The sequence below is a fragment of the Drosophila eugracilis genome, unplaced genomic scaffold, assembly GCF_018153835.1.
Source record: "Drosophila eugracilis isolate 14026-0451.02 unplaced genomic scaffold, ASM1815383v1 contig_367, whole genome shotgun sequence".
Lineage (NCBI taxonomy): Eukaryota > Metazoa > Arthropoda > Insecta > Diptera > Drosophilidae > Drosophila > Drosophila eugracilis.
Genome location: NW_024573224.1, coordinates 3765880 through 3786760, shown reverse-complemented (window position 1 = coordinate 3786760; position 20881 = coordinate 3765880). Strand labels below are relative to the sequence as shown.

Genomic DNA, 20881 nt, shown 5'->3' with positions numbered 1-20881 from the left:
AGGATGAAAAAGCAACACAGAGAGTGAGTGTGAGAGAGAGAGAGAGAGAGAGAGAAAAGAGCGGATGGACAGACAATGCACGAAGCTTAAATTGAAATTCTTTGTTTCTTTAAACGTCCCTGGCCCTGACTCTTCATCTCTCCCCCTGACTCACTCACCTCCTGAATCTCTATATCTCCTGTCTGACTTGTCTGTCCCAAAGCAAAAAGTTCTACGTTGAGCCTTAAAGTATGCTCGGGATTTTTTATATTTAAATAGTTTTCCCTCATACGAGCTGTGTTTGAGTGACTGTATGTGTGTGTGTGTCTGTGTGTGCTGCAGACAAAACAGAAACTTGATGGGCATGTGAGCGTTTGTTGTATGTACAAGGCATACTATGCGCAGGAATTAGAAATGTTGAAATTGAAATAGAAAATGGAATTGCGAATGCACTTTGCCTTTTGAAAGAAAGAGACTAATTTTTCCCTTACAGAAAGCTAAAAAGACTTTTTGCTCATTATTGTTAACTAAACTTTAAATACTGCTTTAATATTAAATTTAAACCTAAATGCAAAAATTGTAATATTTTTTTTCCTTTACTTTAATTAAATTATGAAAATGAAGAAATACTAGTTATTTTCAATTATTTTCAATAGCTGACAGCAGCTGTCTGTCAATAGGAATTTGACTAGTGGAAATTGCACTCAACGCATACAAATTAAGTGACATGCAATGTTTTTGTAATTGGTGTTGTCATTGTCATTGAAATGCATTATTTTGCCATCTCGCCTGCATTTTAATGACCACAGTGGTTTCTCCTCCAAACTCAAACAACAACTTTTAGACCCACTTTGATTGACAGGCAGCTAACACGTTACAGAAATATATAGAGAGAGAGGGCCTAAACCGAATTGAAATTGCTTTGCATATGGTTAAAAATGCATTCAGCTTGGTAATCATCATGCAGATTTCACATTCTGAGTTCATCCGTCCGACAGGAAAACAAAAACTTTTTAATTAAAAGAAATGGAGAGGGATCTCGAAAATTTGCATAGCTGAAGGGCACCTGACACTTGTCTCGCTCCGATGGAAAAAATAGAATCCCTTGCAGGGCAGGACCTGGATATTAGTCTACTCACTAGGACACACGGCTACTCCTCCTGCTTCTCGTCTCTCCTCGCAATTCAATTAGAAACTAGAATCTAGAGAGTCTAGGCTGACGTACACACACATTTTAATTAAATAAATTCAGTGTTTGCCTGATGCTTGGGCGTCATAAACATTTTTTGGGGAGAGAAGCATGAAAATGAAAACATTTAACTGCCGGTTAGGTTAGTTTGTCCCTTAGGGTCGAAGGGCGTAGCCGGATGTTTGTGTTTGCATAAAATGCAAGAAAATTGCCCTGCCTGCAGTTTAGCAAAAGGAGCGAAGGAGCCCAAACACACACACACACATACACACATGTACAGAGTCTTGCAAAACGTCAACAGATTTGCTTTTCAGTTTGAGTTCGTGTGAGTTCTCCTACTTGCTTTTGCTTCACATAATCAAATTTAACCTGACTGCCAGAGCAGGCAAGAAATGCAGGAAAGGCAGAAAAGGTGCCGGAGCAGCAGCTCAAAATGATGATGATGTGGCTTTTTGTAAAGTGGGAAAAGGAAAATCACCCAGTTAACTACTCCAACCACTGCCGTTGTCCGAATGCTGCAGTATTTAATTGAACTTCCTACGTACTTTTCCTCTATCCACTACGATCTCTCTGGAACATGTACATCCTAATGAACTGAACCAATTTGCATCTGCAATTCGGGTAATATCCACCCATGGTAGAGCATAAATTTCCCTCAGCCCCTTGAGGCTAAGACACAGACTCGAACGGGCTATTTAGAAAACAATTTTGTAGAGCAACATGCGCTTGTTTCGGGGATAATTAATTTTGAAAGATTATCGTTAAGGGAAATTCTAATAGGTCTTAAATCAATATCAAGAAATTCTCGATAGCAGTTAACATTATTTTCTCTTAATATTCCCCAATGATTAGTCTCCTCTTTAAATGATAAAGTTTTCGAATGCTCATATTAATTACTCTTGGATTTTAGTATACCCTTTCCACCCCCTACATTTTTCACTGGATTGCTGAAATCCAGAACTCAAATATTTGCCAAAGCCAACAACTTCAATATTTATCCTGCCATCCAGCAATGGCAACTAATTAAGCCATTTTTTATGGCCAGCAGCCAGCCCACTCCATCGGTTAGCCAACTCAGTCAGTGCTGCAGCTGGCCATGAACCACCCAAAAGTCCAACCGAAAATCCACCCGAACCACCGCAGACTACAATGAACGCTAGAATGCGGGTTTCGGGTCTTCATGTTATCCTGTGGCTTTCGGTTTCATAGTAAATTATTATTATTATTATTATTTTACGGGGGGACCGATGGAGAAGGAGGCGGAGAGGGAGTGCCAGCTGCAGTTTCAGTGTTGTGGTTGCGGACAGTGTTGAAATTAAACACTGTAAGCAGATTTCCTAAACCCTCTCTCTCTCTCTCTGACTCTCGGTCTCGAAATCAAGTTGCTGGGAAATGGTTTTGTGGCTTTGGTCTTTCAACAAAATTAGGCAACGGCAGATAATTATTTATATTTCGTAGCTTAAGCAAAGGATTGAAATCCCAGGCATAATTGCCCGTGGCTAGGAGGAAAGTCTAAACTTGTCAATGGTTTTCTTCGAAACTTCCAGGAAATTCATGTGGTCGTTGGCCTAAAATGTAGATGTGGAAATTTGCATTAATTTACATTTCACTGGACATCTAAGTTGGCCCATAAAAAGTAAGGTGGCTCTTTCAGCAAATCCCGCTTAAACTTTTCGCTCATTTCAACTTTTGTTTTCCACCTGTAGATCGTTTGAAAAAAATAATAACGCTTAGTGCCCGGCAAAGTTTAAGCAAATAAAAAAAGAATTGCCCAAAAATGAGGGCTAAGACTAAAAAAAAAGGAACTTTGTTAAAGTCTTTAATTTAATGCTTGGTTACCTTTTCCTTTCTTAAGTTTCTCCTCTTTTTGTTGTTAGGACAACCAATCTGGGAACTCTTCGAGTGGCCCCTTTCGGAGGACTTGAGCTGGGGAAACAAGTTTAAAGTGTGCTCACAGCACTGCCAAAATGTACGAAATTGAGACCCAAACGCTTACCTTTATTGTAAGGGATTTGCGCCTGAAAGCATGTTATAAAACAATAACTAGAAGATTTATTGTAAGGCCTACCGAGGCTGCCTCTGCTTCTGTTTTCATTAATATATGCCCAAGGTGGTTTGGCTGTGCGTTTCATAAATTTTCAAAGGCAACTGTACCGCTCGAGTTGCTTGTAGAGGTAGCTTTCTTAGAAGGAACTCCCTTACCCTTATGATTATTGCTTGTTAGTCGGTAGTCTAATTCATATTTACAGGTTGCTATTAAGAAAGATATATTGCGGGGTTGTTGTATTTAAACTGGCTAAGAAGAGAGACAACAGTACTTAAAACGGAAAGAACCACTTTATGTTTTCTTAGCTCTGTTAGAATTCTGATTTCAACCGTTTATCCCAAATCACATTTATTATATTTAAGCAGCAATCTTAATAAGATATTTTCCTATTTCGAACTTAAAAGGGATATACCCTATATATCCTATCCTTAAAAATATCACCCTTCTAACCATTTAATTAACTCACATTTATAACCTGTAATCACATTAAATCAAGTAATACATTGTTGCCCATTCAATGCAACCTCAACTTCAACCAATTTCCGTTTAATTGAAGAAGCTGTAACTTTTTCACAAGTCAACCTCGGGCTTAATTATCCATGCTTAAGTGAGGGAGATGCTGTGGTCTATCAGCTCGACAAATCCCCGAGGCAAATATCATTTTAACAATGGCATTAAATGAATTTGCATAATTAGCTGCAGCTTAGTCAAGTACTCGACAACCTCGGCCAACCCACTCAGCCTCCTATCCATTTATCCACGTTTTTAGCTCCCCTTGTGGCCTTGGTCCTGTGGCTATGATGCATGTGTGACATTAGCTCAGGCACGTTATGCCAAATGTGTTCGCACAGCGGGCGGTCCTTGGAAACTTGGGGGAAAGCTGGTAAATAAGGGAGTTAAGCATTTGGGAATCCTGAAGTCAGTATGAGAAATCTATGCGGTTAAAGAGGAAATTTAATGAGAGAGAGAAAAAATAATAGAGACATGATCAACTAAAATGCTTTAAAATGAATTGCTAAAGCAAAAAAATATTCAACATTATTGTTAAACAAACATTTTTGTTGTTGGCTGCAATTATGTTCTGAGCTAATTGCTCACTTCGTATCAATGGAAAACGCATTAAACTGGCGGAAAATCCAGATAATCCCGCCTCTCAATTCATAATTCAAGCCAAACCGAATCAAGTGAACAACAATTTGCAAACTAATTAATTATGAAAATGCAGCTAAACGTATGCAAATTGAATGAGTTTAAGATGGAATTGCCTTTTGGCTAAAAGCGAGACAGAGACAGAGAGAGAGGGAGAGAGACTGCCATAAATCTCTTAACGGCGATAGAGGAGCTTGGCGCAAAGGACTTTGGACAAAGTTGGTCGAGTGAAAGTGAGATGTGAAAAGTTTAGAGGCCAAGTTAAGTCAAGTCTCGCTGGCCAAGCATGTTTAGCAAAGTTCATTAAGCACTTAACAAACAGAGCGCACCAAGGGAACTTAATATGCTTTGGCGTAATTCAACTAAACAAAGTACCAAAGTTCTTAGCCCAGTTTTCCCGGGGAAGAGGTCTAACCAGTTGGCCTGCTGCATAGATGAAAATCAAATGCGGTCATATCCTCATACACATGCTCACCCACATCCACTCCCACACCTATGCATGCACATTCCACACACGCACACACACTCGCATGCAATCTGAATGTTTTGGTCATTCAGGAGCGTCCTGGCATTTTTGCATTTACCGTCAACGTCCCCCCATCAGTGGCTGCAAAACTGTGCCATAGCACAATGTTGTGGCTGCGGCGGTGGATCCCCTTAGTTCGGACACTTAGAGAAATCACACATGAGAAGTAAATGGTAATTAATATCATCAAAATTTAGAATTTTATAAGTTTTATTCTTCAAGAAACGTATATTGATAAAAAAAATAAAATCCTTTATAAATTCAAAAAATATTAAACTATTAAGAACGAAAACTTGATTTACTAGACTTTTCTTCCAGTGCACGACTATGGCAGAATGTAACCAGCGAGAAGGTTCGGAGGGGCAGAGTTTGTTCAAGCGAACATTGTTAGCCTGCGGCCAAAAGGCTTTCAAAGTTTTCGTGGTTTGGCTGCCAAAGGGTGGCAAGATGGAGTGGCCAAGGGTTAAAGGGGTAAAGCGAGGGGGTTGCTTTGAATTATTGCCAAACATGGTGGGTTGGTTGCTTGTTGGTAGCAGGGGGAGCGGGGGTAACCAATCGGCCGATGCTCTTTTGCCAAAGGATAAGGAAAAAAGTTAATTGGCAAATGGCCAAATGAGTTCAATTTGAAGTTGGCTCAAAAGACAGGAAAAGCGAGTGAAGGGAAGTTGGTTCATTTTGCATTGATTCAACTGGCATGAACGAAATAGTTCAAAAAGTTACGAGTAAATTATTTGTTTTTAAAAAGAACAGAAATTTGGAAAAATTACAATTTTATGGGGAAAAATCTGGGTTTTAAATTAAATTATTTAAGAATGGTAGCAAATTTTTCTTTATTTTTATACATTTTTAAGATTTTTTTAATTTCGTTTATGTAACCCATATTTTCCACATATTTTGCTGGTAGCAGGGAAATGCATTAACGTAATTTGACTGACATTAGGCATCAACGTCAGCGTTAACATATAGAAAACCCCAAACCCCAAACCCCAAAGGCCCATCTTGTCATTGATAAATTTAGCCTGGCTGTCAACGCTCTTTTTATGGGCTTCCCTCTTTGTCTTGTTGCTATTTTTAATATGCATCCCATTTGGCTACATTCGCTAACCCAGATTCAGATACAGATACTCGTATATATGTCTGTATTTATCTGTATAATTTTAGCTACTTCTCTTCGTTACTTTTGAGTGACATATTTCAGTGCGATGGTCTGCCCTCTTCATCTACCTTTTTATTCTGTGTTTTTTTCTTGTTTTTTTTTTCCTTTGCCATCTTGGCCATTACCATTAGCATAAAATGGCTGCCGTTTTTCTGTCCATTTTGGGAGCCCTCCACTTGGAAAGCTTCTTCTAATTACGCTCTTAAAACAAAAAAAAGTTAATGCATAAAAAATAGCTCGTTAAATGTTTCCCCACGCATCTCGGTGACAACTTTGGGTCTCGGTTTTGTTTTTCCAAAGCATTTTCCTTATGGTTTTCTTAAAGTATCTTAATAATGATATTCATAAATTCTTAATGGTTTTATTTCTTTTTTATTGCAGATTCGACTAATTGAAACAGTTTTTTATAATTGGTAAGTTAATTCATGCAACCAATTTATTCTATCAAAACTATATTTCTATCTTTAAAGATTTTAAAAATATATAATATTTAATCTCTTTTGAATTTCTTTGAAACTTTAAACTTTCCTTTTTTTTTTTTTTTTTTTTTTACATATTTACATTTTTATTTCGCCGGAATCGTTCAGGCATTTGAACATAACCGGGCGTTTATCAGGAAATTAGTTATGGTACTATCGGTGTACCTAGAGTATATGTACAAATATTTACAAAACTAAAATAAAACTATTTACAAAATATTACAAGTTTAAGAAATTAAGCGGGATGGCAAGTCGCTGGGGTGGAATCTACTAAGTCTTCTAGTAGATTGCGGGTCGGCAAGCCTGCTAGCCAGAGGATTTGGGTGACCTATTAGCCTGTCCGAGTATCGGCTGCTGTGTTGGTTTAAGAGATCGCCCACGGGAACAAGCCGTAAGTCGTTCTGGATGGCCTGGTTGGTTACGTACCACGGAAGCCCGGAAGCCCGTCTAGCAGCTCGTGCCTGAACTACCCTCAGCCTGTTTAGTTAAACTTTCCAATTAAATTTCTGAAAAATTCATCTTTGCTAAAAGCAATTAAAAGGTGAAAGAAACTTTCTAAGAATCCAACTGCTTAAAATCCAATGAAATGCAGCAAATGGCATGGCAAATGATTTGAACTTTCGGAGCTTTCGGCATCGCCGCGCATTATGCTGACCCCAAAAACTCATTAACTATGCTTTTTTGGGGGCAAATTCGAGCAATTTAGCACCACAGGATATGCAACGCTTTTTGGCTCCTAATTGCTGGCATTTGGCATCCGAAAATTCGCCTGCCCAATGAAGCAACACCACCAACATTCTCCCAGAAACCAAAAAAGAACCCCCAACGATTAAGCAAAAGATGAAGGAAAAATGCAGCGGCAGCGCAAGGCGAAATGTAATTTTGAAATTTTGTGCAAAGTTGGCGGGAAAATACTTTTCTCTCTTTGATACTTTTTTTTTTCGTTGATTAAATGGCATTAAGTACGCTCTGTTCATCACAGATCACAATCAGCACTATACACTAACCCGCATCAATGTTAAATTAGAGCACGCCAACTTTTGATGGAACATCATGATTGGGTGTTTGGCATTTGGCATTTGGCAATTGGCGTTGATTTGAAATTGTGTGTATGTTCGCTTTTGAAAATTGCATTCGGGAAATGCTTTCGGTTTGAAATATCTGCGTTCGCTTAATTAACTGCCTTTATTGATTCGGGGCGTGGCAGTATTACCACATGCACAAGCTGGCTAATTGCTATTTAGAGTGAACTATTTCATAGCATATTTTTGTGGGTTATATAAATTAAAATATTTTAAAATCCTTTTGGATTTATTTGCATTTATTGAACTGGCAGAACTAGTCAATTTGTTAACTAAAAGTTATGTGAAAATAGTTATTAAAAATTTAATTAATAAATAAGTAGTCAACTGAAACATTAATAACATATTTGGACATTGCAAAAATTTCTAGTAATTAACAATACTTACACGTATCTGATACGTGATATTGATGTGTATATTAAATTACCATTAATATTTCCCATTACAAACAAGATATCAAATTTGCCTCTTTCAAAGAGCCCTTTGTCGATCGACATTCCATTAATTAAATGAATAAACCATAATGTTTATAGCTCCTTCTCAAGTAGAAACAAAACCGCAGGAAAATTATTGATTCAAAGGACTCTAGCAGGTAGATGTGTGGTATGTCCAAGAGACTGGCCACTCACTTCTTCCCTGGCTCTGGAAACTGAGCCACCTAACAACAATTGTCAATTAAATTTTGCTCCTGCTGCCTGCCTGCCTGCTTGCCTCTAACCACTTGGTGGTTTGTTGAATGGTTGTTATAAATGCCAAGACACGTTCGATGCGGTGGTGGAATTTTCAATCGGTTCACACCTACTCCCCCCTCTCTTCGTGCAGGACCTTTCACCCTCTTTTGGAGCTCCGCAGACGCGTCGCTAATTTGCATTAAAAGGTGCGCTCCTGGCTGGATGCACCCCCTTTTTGGCCACTAGCAAACTGGCAACCAACTGTTGCGCAACTCTGAAAAGGGGTAAGCACTGAAGGCCTTGCAACCCTTTGCCATTTGTTGATTTAATTTTATAATTTTAACGCACAATTTCCCCAATAAATTTCCATTGTGGAGAGCCACGATTTGGTTGCCTGGGGAAATCATTTTGCAAATGGAATAAATTACTCATTGAACAGTGTAAGCTTTCAGAAAATTGTTTTCACCAAAATGCATTTATTATTGGCCACGTTTTCCTATCAGCATTGAACGGCCATCAAATTGGCTAATTTGAAATGTAAGGGATTTAGTCGAATGACTTTTCAAAAAGTAGTAATAAAATATATTTTATTTGTCGGATTTTACTCTTGCTCACTTTCTCCATGTTTTTTATCACGTGTAGATTTAGAAGCAAGTAAATATTTAATCAAATGTTCAATTTAGAATTCAATAGAAGAAACTGAAGTGCTGAGAACTGGGAGAGAGCAGCCCATTCGAACGTTTAATTTTTCCTTTTATTTGGACAAAAATTGAAATTTAATTTCCTAATTGAATGGTTTTGCCATGTTCTCTGTGCCATGGCGATGCCTTTCTCGTTCTCCACTACCAATTCCCATTTAATTGGAAATTTATCAGTTGCATTTGCATATGCTCCGTTCTCTTTTCCTGAAATTGACATTCCTCCATGCATTTGTGGACCTTTTGAGCGGCAAAAGGCAACGATTTTCCTACGCACACTGAAGCATTATTACTTTATATGGATGGTTTTGTGCTTTTTGCGGACTTTCTTGTACTTGAAAAAAATTATTTTTATATATGAAAAGTTTGTATTAGGAATCTTAATCTTTTCCCTCGATCATAGCTATATGTTTCGGTTATTTTTAGATATATTAATGGCTATAAAGATTTTTCTATTCCATTTTTTTAGTTATGTAGTGTTGTACCTTCTTTCTTTCTCATTAAATTCCCTTTAGTTTATTAAAAATTTCTAGAGAATTCATTTAACTTTTATGGGCTACTTCCTGCCCTCATTCTGCATACAAATTGGAGACTGCATCACATACTAGCTTTAATGACAGGAGTATAGTCTGCATTATTCTGGCACCCATTTAAACTCCACCCTTTGCAACATTTAATTTGCCATTGACAACGTGAAAAACTTCACATGGCATCGTTAAAATATTTGCGTGGTTCTCACACCCTGTCATTTCCTCCGCTCATCATCAGTATTAAATGACTGCCTCGCTTAATTGAGATTGTCGGGGGGTTGTGTTATGGCAGTGGGTGTAAGTGTGGGTGTGGGTGTTGTCGCTCGCTTATTAATTTATTTTTATGTTTAATAACAGGCGCAGGGCTGTGGCGCCATTGCACCGAGTGACGCCAAAAAAACTGGTACGATAATGCTGAAACCCATAACAAATAACAATGACATTGTGAAGAGGTTGTAAATTAATCCACCAACAGCAAACCGAGTTGGCATGCGCCACCCACCATTATCATTATCATTATCTGTCTATCTATCTATCTATCGGATGTCCAAAAAAAGAAATAGATTCATAAATTTCGACGCACTTTCACGGTACAATGTCAGGCGGGAATTGCGGTTGGACGGTGGTTTCCCTGTTTTAAATGCAAGGCAGCAATTAAAGCCGCCCTTCGGGTCCAAAAAGCCACTTCTGCGGGGATTATGGATATCGTTATAGCTTGGCTGGTGGTTCTCTTGCCCCATTCGGTGGTCATTTAATTAATAGCAAGCTGATTAATTAGTATTTGTGTGCGATATCCTTGGCCACAGGGGAGTAGGAGTAGATGGGTAGGCGGGTTGATGGGTCACTTCTGGAGCTGAGGGTCGCATTTCCGGTTTTAAACAGAGCGCGGAATTGCATTATTTCCGTCTACTGCCATGTAAAGGATGCGATGGTGCTGCCAATGCAAATTGCCATTAATTTCATTAGTTGATTGTCGTCATGGCAATTCCCTTTGTGGATTTTATAATTGCCCCCAACCGCATGTTGGTGGAAAAATGAGCAGGGAAAAGGGGATGTCCATACACTAAGTGGAAGTATGCATATGGTGCTGGCTAATAAATTAATTGGAGTGGGTGTGAAAATGGCGAAACTCTGTTTGTTCTGCGGGACTGCCGCTTGCAAATTCCCTTTTAAAGTTTCCCTTATTAATTGCTTTCAATTGAGTAAAGTTAGCTGGCGGATATCGAAGAGGAAGTTGTGTAAATTTTTGCTTAAAAACCAACCACTGATGTTGAATTTAAATTATTTATAATTTTGTTTACTTTTTATTTATGGCTTGTCAATTTTCTCGTACAAATATTGTTCTTACAAATCCATCAAACGAAATTCAATTCATTTCATGCTGTCTAGGTTTCTCCTTTGCCTGCCGCTTTTTCTTGTTATTTTCCTCGTTCTTATGCCTCATCCCAGACATTCTTCCCGAATCGCTTTGCTGCAATCGAAACTTTTCAGATTACCCTAGACCAAAGCAAAGGAGCAAACAAATTTTATATATGGAATTATATTGCATTTTTATTACCTACCGCATATAAATTTGTTGTCAAAGCAGCCGCCGGGCACGTAACATTTTAAAAAACAATTTTGGCTTGATACAATTTCTTGTATTATCACCAGAAATATATGCAAACCCACGAACGGCGGGCAGAGGAAATGCTGGAAATCGTTGGAATCGCAAAGGAGAGACCGTTCAAAGGGGCGTATGGGCAATTTTATTTGCATGCGTGCGCTCTGACGGTCGCCCTGCGGCTCCTTATCACTTTATATATGGCTAAGGATGAGTGTGTGATTGTGTCTGACTGTGTATGTATGCTTGTGTTTGTGAAGTTATAGAATTTTGGGGAAACGGTGACTCGCAGTCGCGCAGGCAATCAAAGTCCATGTTCCGGAACACGTATACGCCACCGTGGCCTCACAAAAAATGTGATACGAAAGGATAAATATTTGTGATGTCTTTTTAGTCAATAACTTAGTTTGAATGTTCATTTTCGAATACAAATTATGATGTTAATAATAGTAATTGCTTACTTTAAGATAAAATTGTTTGTTTTTTACATTAAAAAATAAAAAAATATTATTTTTTATGATCTTTTAACAAGAAATTTCTCAATTAACACAGCTTATATGAAGACCTATGTAATTTTTTTCCTTATTTTGCATACTTTAAACATTTTTACCTGCACATAAAATCCACAAAGCGACAGAAGCGTAAATAATGTCAGACCATCTTATCGGATATCAGGGGTAAAATGAAGCAAGTCGAGGGTGAGTGCGTATATTTAAAATAATATATATATATCTGCACAGCCTGAGGGAAGTTGTTGTTTATTGTCTGACAAGGTGGCGCCGCCTTTAATGCGTTTTCATGCCTTATTTAAAATGATTTTCAGTTTACCACTCAGGAAATTACTTTCATTTATTGCCTTTGTTTTTTCCTTCTTCCATTTTTGCCTCATATGAAATGTGGTGTGGCAGGCAATTCCTCTATCTTCACACCTGTTGCCGGAAGATAAATAATGTTTGAGGTGACTTTATTGTGATGCTCAATTAAATGCAAAAAAAAAAGAGGAAAAATGTATAAAGGAAATCTCATACGAAAATTAAATTTTCCGCAACAGAAAATGAAAGAGACAAGAGGCAGCCACAAAATTAAAACTCAATATGTACGAAAGGGCGGGACATTCAATTAATGGACTGGAATGACACACACACATATATACACACTCGTACACACACACACACAGAGAGAAACCAAGTTGAATTAGTGGCAAACGGCAAAAGACAAACATCAATGTGTGGTGAGTGAGTGGGGGAGAGATAGCTAAGGAGAGTGAGCGAGAGGGCCATGGCCAATTCCCGGGACTCAAAGGAAGCCAAAGCCCCAGAAAACCGCCCTTGAGGCTCTTGAAGACAAAAGCGTAAAAGGAAAAAGTTCAACATCTCAAAAGGCAGCCGAGATATGGGGAGTGGCAAAAGGAAAAGCATGACAGCTCAGCATATTCTGAGATGGGTAGACTCTTGGATCTTGGCAGGAAAAAGAAATGGACACATACTGAAGGACTATACATATGCAGATACTGCCACGGTCAAAATAATAGAGATTGACAGTGGGAAATAATATTTTATTAGCAGAAGGAAATGCCAGAAATAATTTATAAAGAAACAACTTCCTTCTGAACTATTTTTAGCTCTTTACTTTTGCTTAAAAGGTTATTGAAGTTGAAGGGAAATTTTTTTTAACTCTGAGCTTTGTATGTTTGTCTTTCGGAATGTTTCTTTTTGAGTCAAATTTTTCTATTACTTTTGTATTAAATTGAACTCTAACCTTAGCCGCATCTGTAAGTTTATTAACATTTCAATAGTCAAGATTTTTCGAATGCAATGCTATTGCATAAGTTTGAGATTAAGAAGAAAACAATCCTCCTATTACCGACATATAAATGCTTCATTACAAAGAGAGAGAGTGAGATAGAGAGAGAAATCAATGTCGGTATGACGCCCTTTGATGTTGTGGGCGTGCCTGAGGCGAAAGTAAACTAAATCTTATGTGTAATTGAATGTGTGCCTGCGTGTGTGTGTGTTTAAGTGTTTGTCTGTTTGCTGGGGGTGTTGTTCCACTAAGCTGGCTAAAACGCCCATCGACTGTGTCTCGGATTGTTTAGCATAAGTTTCTTACATCCCACTTCCGAGCCCCGCCCCCCTTTCTCTTTATGCAAATGCGTTGGCACTTTATTGCTTTTATTTATGTAATTTGTAGCATCTTCTTGTCATTTACGAAGACAAACATTTGCATTTTCCAACTTAGTTCGAGTGGGAATTCCGCAAAATAGCTAAAAAACTTTGCCCTTGTTTTTCTTTTTTAATAGCAATTTGCGGGCAAGTCGGAGAGATCTTTGGAATTTATAGTAGCAGTTGGGGTAAACCGGAAAGTGTTTGGAATATTTCTGAAAAGTCAATTTATTGACATTTAATGCAGTTGGAAATAAGTTTCGTTTAATGGCTTTTAGACACTTCTTGCAGATTTAATTTTACTAAGCTTTTCGAACAGATTCTATTATTCTCACATTAAAGAAAACTCAACCAATTCTTGCTGCAAAATATATTATTAAATTTAATCTACTTAAATCTCTTTATGACGTACCTTCTTCAAAATAAAATGGTTGGCCAATTAGACGCCCATTTTTATTTTCCGTCCAACCAAAAATGGCTGCCACAGGCATATTTATGCTAGTCAGCAAACTGTTTAAAATGGAGCAGACGAGAGCTGGTAAAAAGGAAAACATTCTGATGGAAAGCAGAGGGCGAGACACTAAAAAACCGAAAAGGAACAGATGGCAGTCAGACAAGGAGACAGTCAAGACCAGGACCTCCCTGGGTTTTCCCTTTTTTATTGTTATGGCCATGTGTGTTATCCCTTTTTGTCGCCAAGCCTTTTCCTTCTTTTTTTCTCGTCTGGCTACCAATCGAGTTGTGTGGGATCCCACGGAATCTGAGACACAATCTGAAACAGAATCAGCGCCTGAATCTGAAACTGAACCTGAGCCATCGGCGTCGCTTCTCAGTCCCGGGGCATCAATCACGTTTTTTCACGGACTTCTGGGGCCCAGCACTTTGGTATTTCCACTTCATTTTTGTCGATTTCGTGGGCAATCAAGCGCAAATGCCCACGGTAAGCCTGATTCTACAGAGCGGGTTGAGGAATGTTTTACGTATTTATTAAGTTCGTGAAAAGGCGTGAAAACAATCTTGCTTTTCCCGGACAGCAACATCATCATCATCATCATGGAGTTGGGCATTTTGTTGCATCTTTCAGTCATTTTTTATGAGTAAGAGATCTGTGTAAAATTCTCTTACCATTTTTATTCTTCCTTCCAATGAGAATTTTATTTTCCGCATTTGATGTCCTATTTATGCTTCATTGAAGCCGTGTTTGCCCACATTTTGGATTGCTTTGAGGTCGTGGAAAATCATTCAAAAGTTGTCGTGAGACTACAAAGTACTAGGGTTATACATTCTCTATATTTTATCCTTCTGTGATTGTATTTTTGGCCTAAGTTTAAGAGAAGTAACTTCTTCTAAGTCCAAAAAGTTTTAGTACAACTAAAAATATATTCATAAACTTTCATAAATTTTCGCTTAATACTTATTTCGATTAAATGTTACGCCAGTTGAGATAATTCTTTATGAACTTTTTGCTAAACGAAAATTACAACGACCGAAAGCTGAGTGAACAGGTCCAATTACATGGCCCCACAAAATTTCCGCAACATTTGCCCTCGATGATAAAAGAACATTTTGCCAACTGACCGAAGGCATTTAAAGTTTTCGTTTGCATTTTCCAGTTCTTTCTTCGGTTCCTTTTTTTTTTATGATTGTCACGACTTTTGCCCGGCTCATCTGGCTTGTCCATCAGAATGAGGACCCCTGGCAGAGCTAGGACTCTCATTAGTTGAACAACTGAATTTGCCACGGGGCGAACTTGGCGCAGATCGGAGGGGGAATACAGATGTATATATAGATATATATAGATGGATACATGTCTTAGCATTTCAATCAATGGGGCTGATGGGGAAAAGTTGTTCCTGCACTCGAACGCATACTAAAAAGGCCGCCAGCTGATGATGGCGGAAAAAGAAAAAATTGACGGTGGTTGGGCCGGGGGGGAAAAAATGGGAAAGAGGGAAAAGTTAGGGCAAATTGAATTTTGTGCAAAAAAAAGTTTGCCGTTTCAACGAACGCAGGAAAATCTTTTAATTCAATCGGCGGCGCGCTGAGAGCTCTAAACTTGTGTTAAGTTATTGACGTCTTGTTGTACTAGGCGTATACTTAATATTTCGCATATTTCTTTCCCACCACCATCTGGTTGTTGTACTAGGCGTATACTTAACTTTTTTCCTTAATATTTTTTCCATCTTGATTTTTTTTTTGTTGGACCGGAAGACGCAGATTTGGCTGCCAGTTGCAGCTGCTGCTGCTTCTGGCTAAAACGGAAATGAGAAGTCATGGAGCATTTATCCCAGGATCTGGCCATCCCGTGAACCCCCTTCCATCCCTCATCTTTGTGCTTTGGGCTCTACTTTATTTTATTATTACGTTTTTGGGTCTGGGTCTCCTACTCACATTTGCATATCAATTTGTTCGCATTCGTTCGTTCGTGCTTTCCCTGCCTTTTCGCATTTCCCTTGCCCCATTTTATTGCATACTTTTGGGAGTCCGGGCCGAAGTGCATTTCCCATTGTTGTGCTTGTGTAGAGGGGTGAAGGAAAAGGGGAATCTGCGCGTAATCAGGCAAAAATCTGTCTAGCTTTTAGTTCTGTTTTCGCTCAGGGAGTTTGTACGGTTTTTTTTCGGGGGTTCTCGGGGTTTTGAAATCTGGATTTGGCATTGGCTTTTCTTCACTCCGCCTTCTAATATTTTAGTGCCTTGTTTATTTGCCATTTGCTGCTATGTTTGCTTATCGCTTCTGACAAATGGCATCTGGTTGAAGGATTTTGCCCGCTGGGTTTTTATGGAGACTCTAGCTCTAGCTCTAGCTTTCATCCAAATTTGTCTAGTATTTATGATGCATAAATCTCCAGAGATTTAACTTGATTAAATGTGGCTGTCGAGAGTCATGATTAATGCCGCCAAAGATCTTAACAAAAATATGTTTTTTGCCTATGAGCAAACTAAATATTTACTCTTTGACATTTCAATTTGGACTTTAATCATTTTTGATATGCACAAAAACGTCTATAAAACAATTTCTTCTTTATTAAAATAAACGTTTTCAAATTTGTTTCTCGCTTTTTCCCAATTTTTTCACTCAGTTCTTGTGACACGTTATGACCTCAATTCGGGATAAAAAAAAAACTCCTTCGTTATTTTACCAATTTAACAAACCAAATTGTTACACAACAAATATAAATGATTGTCAGCTAGAAAAGGAAAAACCCTCTGGGAAATTCTGCAACTGCTAAATGGAAGCTGTCGTTTGTTTTGACATTTCGCTAATAACTGAAAATTAGTATTTCAGCAGTCATACAAATTGCTGTTCCCGTCGGAAAAAATGGTGTAAAAAATGTGTTAAATGGAAAATGGAGAAAATTGTAGAGGGTGTAAAAACTGATAGGGTTAACAAAAGCTAAAAAAAATATGTATAAATTATAAGTTTATTATTTTTGAAAGCAGTTTAATAGCAGGAAAATGTTGGTTAAGTTTAAATTTCTTGCTTAATTTTTTAAAAAAATGTATTGATATGCATTATTTTAGTTTTAAGATACAAAACTAGACATACACTCTACGAGATAGTCTTCTGTTTTGTATATATTTTCTTCTGCGAGTGTCAAAATGTCAGCGGTTTGTTTCATTTAGCGACTTAAACCAGGCCAAAGCCGCATTTAAAAATTGTTTACTTGTGCAATTTAGCCACTTAGAGTGGGTTTTACCACTGGATATTTGCATATGCATGAGTGGAGGGATCTACATAGTCGTCCTCGCAACCGATTCCCTAGTATCTAGTCGACAATATGGCGACACTAAGCCCTGCACTCGAGCAACACAATTGGCGCATTGAAGAGGAATTTTCCGCGTTCGCGTTTTTGCTGCATCAGCATGGCAAAAGACAAGAAGGCTGGGGAAAAAAGAGGCACAATCCAGACACTGATTATGAAGTATTGTGCAAATATTAAACAACCAAGTGGCAAGTACTAGGGCTGTAGACATTTATGCAACTAAACCTAGATGAGATTCCCTTAGCTCCTAACAAGCAATACCAAAACATGGTCAACTTTTTGGAACCACTATTTGTCATGCAAATAACAAGGACAAAACAAGCGAAAAACTTTGGCCCAACAAAAGAGAAGTAGGAAATTGTTACAGGCGTAAACTTTCTAATTGTCTAAATTACATAGACACCGCACAAACTACACATACGACCTAATGAAAGTGGATGGTGGGGGAGGGGTTGGCTTGTGCAGTAGGTGGCGTAGTGTGGTGCTTTGGCTCTGTTTGTTGTTGCGGTCAGCGGTGGGCTTTGTAGCAGCTTTTCAGCTTTTCGTTGTTAATTTTTATTGACATTTCTAGCTTGGTTTGGCTCGACAAAGTCCTTGTTTGTTTTACGTTTGTTTAGCGAATCTAGAGGATTGCCTTTTATATTTTTGGGTGATAGTGGTTACAGTGTTTAAATGTTTAAGTTTTAATTTGAAATCATTCTGGTTTAAAAACTATTGGAAACGATAAAAGCGATATCTTTATTTATATATATTATAACCTCCGTGGAAGCTGAAAGCCCCATATGAACTTTGTGTGGATTATCCATTTGAGCAAGCAATTTCCATGAAATTCTCGTAAAATATATTTCCCACTTTGGCAGGCTCCCCAAACAAATGTTCTGCATATTTTTTGGGGCGTGCGAAAATTATTAGCGCATTGAAAACTTTGTTTGCCAGTGTGTGCGAGGCAGTTTTGTGGCCCTGTCATTTGCCACTTTTGGCACATTTGTTGTGCGTGAACTCTGCTGTCTCTGCCTCTTCCTCTCCCTTTCTTCGTCCTTGTCCATGCCATCTCCCCTGCGAGCACTTGGCATAATAATGAAAAATTAATCGGTAAAAATCCGCACAAAAAGCATCCATTGCATACTTTTCGGCGCCGGGCTTAATTGAAATGACGACAATCGGCGAACGGGCGCCATGTCGCCAAAAGGTGTGTGTGTGTGAGTGAGAGGGAGAAAAAAAGGGTGAACCAAAAAGTATGAGAAGAAGAGTTGGCTGACAAAAACGGTGGGTGAGAAAGAAGCAGAGACAGCGGCATCGCGGCGAGCATGAGCGAATAGACACGCATAAATTTTGCACAAACAGGCGAACAAGGTCCCTGAAAGTATGCAGCAAGCTGTGCATACTAATAACCTGCAACTCAGCGGTTGGCTCTGGATTTTTTGGTGGGAGCACCCATCACCATTACATTGCCCTCGCGGGTAACTGATGCCAGGGAAGGCCATCAGCACCAGTATATCCCCAAACCACCGGCAGCCAGACTCCATGCGGATTACTCGCCGTGCTCTTGTTGTTGTTCGCAATTTTGTGTTTGGCGGTTCGGCGGCAACTGCAGTTGGCATCAAAAATGTGCGCATATTAAGTTGTTGATTTGTTGATTTACACTTGGCTTCTCTACGCTTGCCAACTCCACGAAATTCCCACAGAAATTCAACCGCAAAAACACCAATTTAGCCAGAGATAGCCCGCAAATGTGAGAGCTCTATTTAAAGGAAACTTTCAGGATAAGGACTTAATTAAAAATATATATATTTTCTGCAGATCTGGTAGAAGTATTTCTTTTTAACTTTACTTAATATCTCCACCCCCACCCTTACTTGACAATTTACTGACTAAAGAACATTTTCATTATCATTGTCAATGTTAATGCAGTCCATCAAAGAATGGAGAAAGCAGCAAGAAATGCCAGGACTGCCTGCCTTAACTCCTGTTTCTTGCTCCTTTATAGACAACGACTTCCATCTTCATCAGCCGCCGGATCATCTTCACCTCCTTCGACAACATCATCATCATCATTATAGACGGGAGCATCATAAGCGTTGGGCTGCTCACCTGTCTCGGTGCTGCATTACCCATCTGCATTTCCGCCGTGAGCGTTGCAACTGTTGCAAGAAATGGCTGCTGCCACATCATCCACTAGCAGCAGACACTGACTTTTCTGCATGGCTTAATAGCCCTTCCCGGGGTACAAAGAGGTTACCATGCGACTTGTTGAGTCTGAGAGGAAATATGAAATTTTCTGAATTCCGGTAGTGGGGCATAAGTTTGTAGTGGCTTGGAATTTTTTGTAGCAAGTAAGTTACTTACTTCAAGATATGCAAAGTATTCAAAGAGTTTAAGGTGCAGTTTGGAAATTTGAAAAACTGTTAAGTTAAAGATAAATATAAAATACTTTTCTCATGCTAAAGAAGATTTATCTCGTTTAATTGGATTATTAAGATCGTAACACATTTCAGGGTATTTACTCCTTCGTTTACCTTTGGGGCATTTAAATTGTTTTCTTAAAAAAAAAAGGACTCATAATTGTGCCTTGTTTTGTATGAGCAGCAAACTGAAGTTGGGGAGACATTGAGTGGATGTAGAGCTGTCAGAAAGGGTCCTTCTTCCTTCATTTTTTTTTCAAACCCAAAACCCTTCTACTGTCGGATTGCACTTCAGGTAGGTGCTGTTGTTGTTTTTGCTGGCTCTTTGCCTTCGGCGGCTTTTGTTTTGAATGAAATTTGTATGGACTTTTTGTTTATTTTCGCATACTTTCAGTAGCTTCTGTTTTTCTTACCCATCCCGCCGGGTGCTTACATTAAGCGTTATTCAGAGGCAGCTGAATGGAGTGCTGGTGTTCCCACCCACAATTTCCACCTGGAGAGTTAATATCGCAAATGCAACGATGGCGAAGAAAAGCGAAAAAGTGAAACAAAAGGAGCAAAAATCCTTCCATCGGCATGACACATGTTGGGATTGGCGGCATTCTTTGCTGCATCCTTTCATCTCCCTTACCTTTTTTGGCATTCTTGGTCATTTATCTTACGGCTGGGCCACTGCAAGTGACCATGCAAAATCAATTAATGCCGGCGAGGCACTCAAATTGCATTGCATACCACAAGGCGTTTCCCCCCGGATATATCCAGCCATCGCTCCTCGTTTTTTTTTCTCCAAGGCCTCACTTAATACGCTTCGTTGTTTGCACATTGAGAAGCAATCCGATACTCAAGCCGAATCGAAATTCGCATTGGGAAATACCTGACGGTGGCAAATATATACGTTCGGTGGACAAACAATGCGAAATAATTAAAAATCCGATGGTCCGAAAAGCACACGATATCATTATCCTACGGATCGCCATGGCGAAAGACCGCTCTGGATGTGGGTATTAACATAACTTTAATTTTATTATTGCTCAGATAAATTTGTTCGCCAGCGAAATGATTGATTAACGCTTAATATGCATGGTTGATTTTACATTCGATTTTCCATTTGGCTTTTCAATAAATGCGGGTTTTTCTTTAAGTATTCTTAATTATTTTAATGTATATTGAATATCAGTTGGGACTTCACATCCTTTAGCTTTCGGTTTGACTGCATTTTATACGCAAACTTTTGTTCGACTAACGCACAGAACTTTTCCTGGCACTTTGCTGCTTTGTTTGTTGGCAACAAAGGTAACCCTCGAAGCTCCAGCTGATTTGGTCCAAAACTAACCAGACCTGACAGCTTCTGGCCAATCCCCGATGTAAATTCTCGCGCCGTCATCTGTCACAGCCATTGGGTGTGTGGCCTGTGATGCTGGCATACTTGGTACAGTCACCACCG

The 20881-nt window shown here is 38.9% G+C and overlaps 1 protein-coding gene across 4 annotated transcripts in view; it reads left to right on the top strand.

Moving 5' to 3' along the window:
- LOC108113713 (furin-like protease 1, isoforms 1/1-X/2) overlaps nt 1–20881 on the top strand; it is a 133541-nt gene that overhangs the window by 52496 nt on the left and 60164 nt on the right. For all 4 annotated transcript variants that reach the window (XM_017224392.2, XM_017224393.2, XM_017224394.2 and 1 more), the window contains one exon: nt 6428–6459. The gene's annotated coding sequence lies outside the window, so the exon portion shown is untranslated. The remainder of the gene's footprint in view (nt 1–6427; nt 6460–20881) is intronic.